The 9138-nt window shown below is 38.1% G+C and overlaps 1 pseudogene; it reads left to right on the forward strand.

Moving 5' to 3' along the window:
• Positions 1-248: 248 nt before the first annotated feature.
• Positions 249-1595, forward strand: LOC106985063 (cytokine receptor-like factor 3; annotated as a pseudogene).
• Positions 1596-9138: the final 7543 nt, after the last annotated feature.

Below are 9138 nucleotides of genomic sequence, written 5' to 3' on the forward strand. Positions count from 1 at the left end.
GGATGACATATTTAAAGTGCTGAAAGAAGAAAAATAGCTGCTAGCCAAGAATTCTATACCCAGCAGAACATCATAAATTAGATAGATAAATAAAGATATTACCGATTAAAAAAAAAAACTCAGGAGATTATTATCATGTGTTATCCCTATAAGAAATGCCAGAAAGTGTCACCTACGTTAAAATGAAAGGACACTATTGTGGGGAACCGTGCCCACAGTTGCAGGCCACGTGGTGGGATGAGGGAGCAATGGAGCTGGAACCTGAGCTGCTGCTGCAGAAGGCCCATTAGGACATGCAGGTGGCTCAGAGGCAGAGGTACGGTGGGAGCTGGGCCAGATGCTTACAGGGGTTGCAAGAGGCCCGGAAACAGATCAAAGAAAGTGCATCACAGACAAGAGATGGCCTCAAACAGCATTTTAATGATTTAAAGGTAACCCTTGGGAAGCTCCTGGATAAGTGATTGGTGACCCTTTTGCAAGAGGTGGACACCATTTAACACGAAACCATTAAATCACTAGATGACTGCTAGAAGTTCAGAAGTTCATAAAGCATGGAGTTAACACTGAAGAAGACTTAGTCCAAGAAGGGGAGATCACCCTTCTAGGTGGTGTAGGAAAACAGAATGAAAAGTCCTCACACATTCAGTTGGTCAGCTTAACAGAAGTGCCTTTACTGGTTGATGTGTCTTGTTTACCGGCTCAGTTACATGACTCAATTCTGAACAAAGTGAAAGACCTCATTTTCAAGTACAGAACAGTAGCATCTTGCCCACCAGTACAGATAGAAAAACTAATAGAGAAATGTGGAAGCATCATTTTTCAGTGGTGTAAGGTCGATGATAACTTTGCCGCTCAAATTACAGTCTTCAGTTCCACAAATGTACTTCATATCATTTTGAGGACATATCTGTAGACTCTGAAACTGAGCTCATAGTATTGCACATAGACCCCAACATTGATTATCAGTTCAGAGTCTGTGCCTGAAGAGATGGCCAACAGGAGTGGAGTCCTTGGGGCATCCTCCAAATGGGTCACTCTACATTGGTGCCTCATGAGTGCACAGCTGGCTTTGAGGGGTACAGACTGAGGAATTGAAAAAATATAGCCCTCCAGAATGATTGTGAATCCTCAGATATCCTCTGCTCCAGTGCTCCAACTTATTTCTGTGGGCAGACATTGACATTCAGAGTTAAAACTGAGGATAACCAGACAAAGGAGACAGTATAGGAGTGTGTGCAGAAAAATAGAATGGATATGACCCTCTGCAGCATGATCAAGCAGTGTGCATTATACAAATGGTGCAGTTTTGTAAGTGGAAAATAAATGACTGATTAGTTGCTAGCAGTTATTGAAGTTGTGACTCTAGGATCCACCAATAATAACGGAGGAAGAAACATCAATCTTCCGGTACTTACTAGCTCAGATAGCATAGAATTGGTTTTTGATTGGTTACATAATCAATCTTGTGGTTGTCTTTATTTTGGATGCTCATTTTTCTATCTTGGATGGAAATGTTGGTATTCTATGTTTGGGGATGATTGTCTTTGGTTTGAAGGTCTTTAAATATAGCTGTCCTCAGCTCAATTTTAGTTGAAATTGGTTAAATAATTTTGTTAGATTCAACTCTCATTTAAAACATTGGAAATGGAAATTGTTTACTGGGTTTATTTTGGAAGATTTTACAAATAAGAGATTTGACTATTGTGGACAAACTTGTAGTGCTGTCGTTTTTTTTTTTTTTCTTTTAGCACAGTGTTAATTGAAACACCAGCACCAAGATAAAAATCTAAGTGAATTTTCTTATGTGGATCCTGATAAACTTAATAGAAGACCATGGGGGAGGGGAAGGAAAAAAAAAAGGTTAGAGAGGGAGGGAGCCAAAGCATAAGAGACTGTTAAAAACTGAGAACAAACTGAGGGTTGATATGGGGTGGGAGGGAGGGGGGGTGGATGATGGGTATTGAGGAGGGCACCTGTTGGGATGAGCACTGGGTGTTGTATGGAAACCAATTTGACAATAAATTTCATATTTAAAAAAATCTAAGTGGGTTTTAAAAACAAATTTAATGTTTATTTTTTTAGAAAGGTATAGAGTGTGCAAGCAGGGTGGGGTGCAGAGAGAGAGGCACAGAATCTGAAGCAAGCTCCAGGCTCAGAGCCCAATGTGGGGCCCAAAGCTATGAGCCTTGAGATCATGACCTGACCCAAAGTCAGATGCTTAACCGATGGGGCCATCCAGGCGCCCCCTAATTGGCTTTTAAAGTATGAGGATATATATAGAGAGAGCTCTATACCCTTCCACTGTACTTCTTTAAAAGTTGGTTATTAGAACAGGAAAGCTTAATGTAACATTATTTTATTAAATCTCTATCTTTTAAGGATCCAAGCCCATGTAAGACTTTAGGATAAAACAACAAGATAGACCAAAGAGAAGCCAGAGATTGGTAATGTACATTCACCTGTGTGCTCTCTACATGAGTGCTGAATATACTCTGTATTCAGGTAATTGTAAGCAGTATTGAATTTTATCTCATGTTCAGTAATATTTAAGCCCCAAAAGTGTAAGCATTTTTTTAAATTACTGAACAAATGTCTACAACAGGTATTTTCTTTTTTCTTCCCTTGCAGTTTGATTCATGATAGGCTAGAGGATTTTTACAGAGTATAACTACTTACTGGGAAATAGTATACACAGCAGTAACCATTCACCTATTTGTAATATGCACACATACATATCCAGCCTCAGTGATGTGTATGTTACTACTCATAGGGTATGAGCTGCAGTCCAGTTTAATGTCAGTTTTATAAATTGTCTTTAAGTGGATCAAAAAAATATAGGGTAAATACTTAACCTATTTTGGCAGGGGAGGGACTTAAATTTGTTTAAAATATTTACTTGGAGGACTTACTTTGTATGTAAAAATGATTATCTTAACTTGTTATACCAGCCTACAGATTTTTTTAAATGTGAACTTTTTCTTCATTTTTAACAGTAGAAATGTGGAAAAGGAAGTTTGATATTTTTGTAAGATAACTTATCTGGGGACTCAAATTCCCTGTTAGACAATCATGACCTTTTCCCCTTGCCTTTTAAAAAAAAAAAACACATTGGTTTTCATTTGTTTAGCGATTGTTTAGATGTTCTAGAGTATAGATGCCTCGTCCAGCTATCAGAAACAAGCAAACACACAAAAAACCTAGAAGTTAAATGTGAAAAAAAAGTAGAATGGTAGGCATTAACTAAAAGATATATTAACACTTTTAAAAAGACAAATGAATTATAAATAAATGTCATATATGTTATTGCACACACATCATATAAAGATGTGATTGTGGAAACCACAACATAAAAAAATGGGCAAGATATGCTTTATAAGAGCAGAATCTTTATATGCTATTAAGTGGTATCAACGCAAACTAGATTGTTATGAATTTAAGGTATTAAATATAATCTCTATTGTGACCACAATGAAAATACATACAAATGATAAGGAGGGTGCATGTGTGGCTCAGTGGGTTGAGTGGCTGACTCTTGATTTTGGCTCAGGATGTGATCATGCGGTTCATGGGTTCAAGTCCTGCATCAGACTCCATGCTGATGGTGTGGAACCTGCATGGGATTCTCTCTCTCTCTCCCTCTCTCTGCCCTTCCTTTGCTCACAATATAAATAAATATTTAAAAATATATATATAAGAGAAAGAGAATGAGAAATAAATGAAAATGGTTCACTACAAAAAAAAAAAAGACAAAAGGTGGTAATAATGGTGGAGCTAAGGGACTAAAAGTTTATCACTTTGGTTGAAGTAAGTTCTTCCTTACCAGTAACTATTTCAAATACAATTGTATTAACTCTCTAATTAAAAAAAATAAACCCAGAGGTATGGAGAATGGATTTAAATTAAAGTGATACAACTGTGTTCTCTCTACAAAAAACTCACATCAGATCCTATGTAGTCACACCCTAGCAGATTCTAATCGTGGGTGATGGTCTGGACAGGCTGGAATAAATGACCCAGAGACATCAATTGAGACAGGTTTATTGGGGGGACTTATCTATAGGAAGTCCAGGAGTGGGCAACTGGACAAAGCATGTGCTGCTGGGATCTACGTGCCACAAACTTTAGGGTGTAGCAACTAACCTAGCACATATCTGTAGCCCTTCCTCTGTTTGCATGGCCAGAGATCCAAGGAGATAAAGGCCTATCATCCGAACATTCTTTGTTACAACAGAGATGATTCTGCTACAACAGAGATGGCCACTCCTGGAGCCCCCAACCTTGAATGATGAACAACACATTCTTCTACACATTCTATTTGATAGGAAGACAGAGAAAGGATGGAATCTCTACATTCTCAAGATACTGATTAACAGGACATTTAGGATGTACTTGTACAAACCAGTCTTCCAAACACATACCATACAGATCCAAAGACACAGACATATTGAAATTAAAAGGATTTAAAAATATATTCCATAAAAATAATAAGCACAAGTTTGTTGGGGTGGCTATGCCAATATCAGATTAAATAGAATTCAAGTAAAAAAAATGTTACAAGAGACAAAGAATGAATATATATCTATATGTCTATCTATCTATCTATATCTATGTGTGTGTGTGTATATAAATATATGTATAAAGATATATATATGTATAAATATATATATAACAATTATATTCATGTAGATACCAAACAACACATTCCCAAATATATGACACACACACACTTTGACTGAATTGAGGAGACATAAAGATAGCTCTATGATGATAAGTCAATAAGGGAAGAGAAGTTAAATTACATTATAAATCAGCCACCCCTAACAGACATTCTGTTCTAAAACAGCAGAATAAACATTCTTCTCAAGTGCACTTGTAACATTTTTCAGGGTAGATATTATGTTAGGCACAAAACAAGTTTTAATAAATTTAAGATTAAAATGATATCAAGCATTTGTTTTCTGATGACAATGGTATGAATGAAATTATAAACAAGTAACAAGAAAACTAGAAAATGCACAAATATATGGAAAGTAATTAACATGCTGATGAACAACCAATAGATCAAAGAATAAATTGAGAGATAAATCTAAACATATATTGACACAAATAAAAATAGAAATACAGCATGCCTGGGGCACCTGGGTGGCTCAGTCGGTTAAGCGTCCGACTTCGGCTCAGGTCATGATCTCGCGGTCCGTGAGTTCGAGCCCCGCGTCGGGCTCTGTGCTGACCGCTCAGAGCCCGGAGCCTGTTTCAGATTCTGTGTCTCCCTCTCTCTCTGACCCTCCCCCGTTCGTGCTCTGTCTCTCTCTGTCTCAAAAATAAATAAACGTTAAAAAAAATAAAAAAAAAAGAAATACAGCATGCTAAAACTTATGAGATGCAACAGATACAGTTCTAAGAAGAAAGTTTATAGTAATAAACACCTATATTAAGAAACAAGAGGTCAGTGATGTCAGAATCATGACAGTATAAGTCTTTTTTTGTTGCCTTTGATTTGCAATTATTCAGACACTAATAACTGAGCAAAGATGCCTCTGCATAGTACATTAGGATACTCAAGGGATCCTTCAATCTGTGTTCAAAAGTGGGTAAAATGGACCTCATAGGAGGCTGGGGAGGCAGGGAAGTAGCAGGGTAGACAGTGGCAGAGGTAGTAGTGGGACAGTGATGACCTCACTAGCAGAGGAGGAGGAGGGTAGAGGAGGAGAGTGAGGGTTTACCCAGAGGCACAAGTTGCAGCTGGAGGGATCCATTGCTCTCTTTGAGTAAAGACCACAGTGGCTGGTGAATGAGAAAGGAAAAGGAAGAAGGCAGACCTAGATGAATAAAGGAACACTTGCCTGCTATCTGACCCTGGATTACAACAAAGTGTTCCAGCCCAGACATCTGTGACTCCTTTACTTGAGGATATCTGTAGTGGGCCATGGACACACACAAAGCTTCAAGTGCTAAGCACTCAGCCTCCTCCACTCTGCCAACAGTTTTTTGTTTGTTTTTTTTGTTTTGTTTTGTTTTTGCTTTTTTTTAATGTCAGTATTTCTATGAGCATTCTCTTAACTTTGGTGGCAAATTAGCTGTGGTTAAAGAAACCTAAAACTTGTGCTATACCACCACCTTCTGGAAAATAACAAAAAGCTTTCTAATCGTCAACCTGTTGAACTATTAGAATCAAAGTAAACAAAATCTTAACTAAATCAGAAAAGTGTTCACTACTTCAAATGCAGCAGCAGAGGAAAATTTCATTTAACACTATGAAAAATCAAAGTACTACATTATCATAAAAAGAATATGAGAATTTTCCAGCAAAGATGACATGGAACATTGCAATATAACTGATAAAGAATTCAAAATAGCTGTTATTAAGAAATTCACAGAACTACAAGAAAACTCAGAAAGGCAACACAATGAACTCAGGAATAAAATTAATGAACAGAGGATTATTTTACCAAAGAGGTTGAAATTATTAAAAAGAACCAAACCAAAATTCTTGAGCTGGAGAACTCAATAAAGGAGATGAAAAATCCGTTAGAAAGCATTGGAAATAGAGCAGATGGGATGGAAGAGTGATTAAATGATCCAGAGAATAGGAATTTAGAAAATATACAAGTGAGGGGCGCTTGGGTGGCTCAGTTGGTTAAGCGTCTGACTTCGACTCAGGTCATGATCTCATGGCTTGTGACTTTGAGCCCTGAGCCCTGCGTTGGGCTCTGTGCCCGGCAGCTCAGAGCCTGGAGCCTGCTTTGGATTCTGTGTTTCCCTCTCTCTGCCTCTTCCCCAACTCACATACTGTCTCTGTCTCTGTCTCTCTCTCCCTCTCTCTCAAAAATAAATAAACATTAAAAAATTAAAAAAAAAGATATTCTTTGGAGCGCCTGGGTGGCTCAGTCGGTTAAGCATCTGACTTTGGCTCAGGTCATGATCTCAGGGTTTGTGAGTTTGAGCCCCGCATCGGGCTCTGTGTTGACAGCTCAGGGCCTGGAGCCTGCTTCATATTCTGTGTTTTCCTCTTTCTCTCTCCCTTCCTCGCTCTCTCTCTTTCTCTCAAAAATAAATAAACATTAAGCAAATTAAAAAGAAAATATACAGGTGGAAGAGGAGAGAAAACTAAGATTTTTCAAAAAGAAACCCTACAAGAGTTATCAGACTCCATTAGAAAGGACAATGTAAAAATAATGAGTATACCAGAAAAAGAAGAGAAGAAGAAGGGTACAGAGAGTTTACACAAAGAAATAATAGCTGAGAACTTCCCAAACCTGGGGGAAACAAAACAAAACAGAACGAAACTAGACATGCAAATCCGTGAAGCTAATAAAACATCTCATTATCTCAGTGTCAAAAGGCCTTTTCTAAGACACATTATAATGGAACTGTCAAAAGTCAGTGATGAAGAAACAATTTTAAAGGCAGCCAGGGGGGAAAGGAAAGATCCACAAAAAAACTCATATTAGGCTATCAGCAGATTTATTGGCAAAAAAAAAAAAAATCTACAGACCAGGATAAAGTGGAATGACATATTAAACGTACTGAAAGATATAAAAATTTCCAATGAAAAATACTCCATTCAGCAAAGATATCCTTCAGGTATGAAATAAAAATAATGGCTTTCCCAGAAAAGCAGAAGCTGAGGGGATTGACACCACTATAACTGCCTTGCAAGAAATGCAGAAAGGAGTTCTTAAAGCAGAAACAAATGACAGAGTACAAAAACAAAGTACACAAAAGTCAAATTAAGGTAATAAATAGATAGTAAAAATTAGAACACTGCAGCTTTATAAACAATTATAGCATACAAGTTAAATAAAGTAGCATTAAAAATAACTATTGCCCAATCCCATCCTGTGTGCTCACAAAATACAGCCATCCCACCAGAGCAACCCCAGTGCAGTATGTCCTACAACTACTTCTCATATTCCTGATCCAGTTTCAGACATCTTCCCAAGACGACCCCAGTTTGCAGGGCTCAGGAATCCTTTGCAGGGGCCTATTACAGCTCCAAACATCCCACCAAGATGGCCTGAGTGCAGCATGCACCAGGACCCTATGACTATGCATACAGCAGCTCCAACCAACCTGCCAAGGTTGCCCCTGTGAGAGGAACCCTAGGAACCACTAGAATGTACTTATTTCAGCTCTAGCCATTACACAAAGAAAGCCCTGGGGAAGTGCTTCACAGAAATTCCAAACCTGCACCCACCCCAGATCTAGCCATTGTACCAATAAAACTGGGGTGCACGCAAAGGTATTTCCTGGATTGTGCTTGCCTCAGTCCCATCCAAGCTGCCAAGTACACATAATCTCTACATGGAAGGCTCCTACACAAGGCCACTCCTTCAAGACCAAGAGAGGTAGATGTTTTGCCTAAATTATATAAACAAACACAGGAAGTCATACAAAATGAGGGGACAAAAAGATATGTTCCAAATGAAAGAAAATATAAAATCCAGGGAAAAAGCCCTACTGAAACACAGAGAAGTAATTTAGTTGACACAAAGATCAAAGTAATGGTAATAATGATGCTGATCTAAATTGAGAGAAAAATGGAGGAATACAGTGAGAACTTCAACAAAGAGTTAGAAAATATAAGAAGGAGCCAATGAGAGTTGATAAATACAATAACTAAAATGAAAAAATACATTAGAATCAAAAGCAGATTAAATGACACAGAAGAATAGATCAGCAATCTGGAACCCAGAATAGTGAAAATCACCCATCAGTAGCACATTAAAAAATGATTTTAAATAAATTTTTAACGTTTATTTTTGAAAGAGAGAGAGAGAGGCAGACAAACCGTGAGCAGGGAAGAGGTAGAGAGAGGGAGACACAGAAACCAAAGCAGGCTCCAGGTTCTGAGCTATCAGCACAGAGCCTGATGCGGGGCTTGAACCCACAAACCGTGAGATCATGACCCGAGCTGAAGTCAGCTGCTTAACCAACTAAGCCACCCAGGCCCCCCCCCCCAATTTTTTTTAATTAAAATAGTTTAGAGACCTTTGGGATAATATCAAACATAATAAAATTTGCATAAGGGGGGCACCTGAAGGAGAAGAGGAGAAAGAGAAGAGCAGAAAAGTTACTTGAAGAAATAATGGCTAAACACTTTGCTAACTTGGGAAAGGAAACAGACATCCAGGTCCA

The sequence above is a fragment of the Acinonyx jubatus genome, chromosome X (genome assembly GCF_027475565.1).
Source record: "Acinonyx jubatus isolate Ajub_Pintada_27869175 chromosome X, VMU_Ajub_asm_v1.0, whole genome shotgun sequence".
Classification (NCBI taxonomy): Eukaryota; Metazoa; Chordata; class Mammalia; order Carnivora; family Felidae; genus Acinonyx; species Acinonyx jubatus.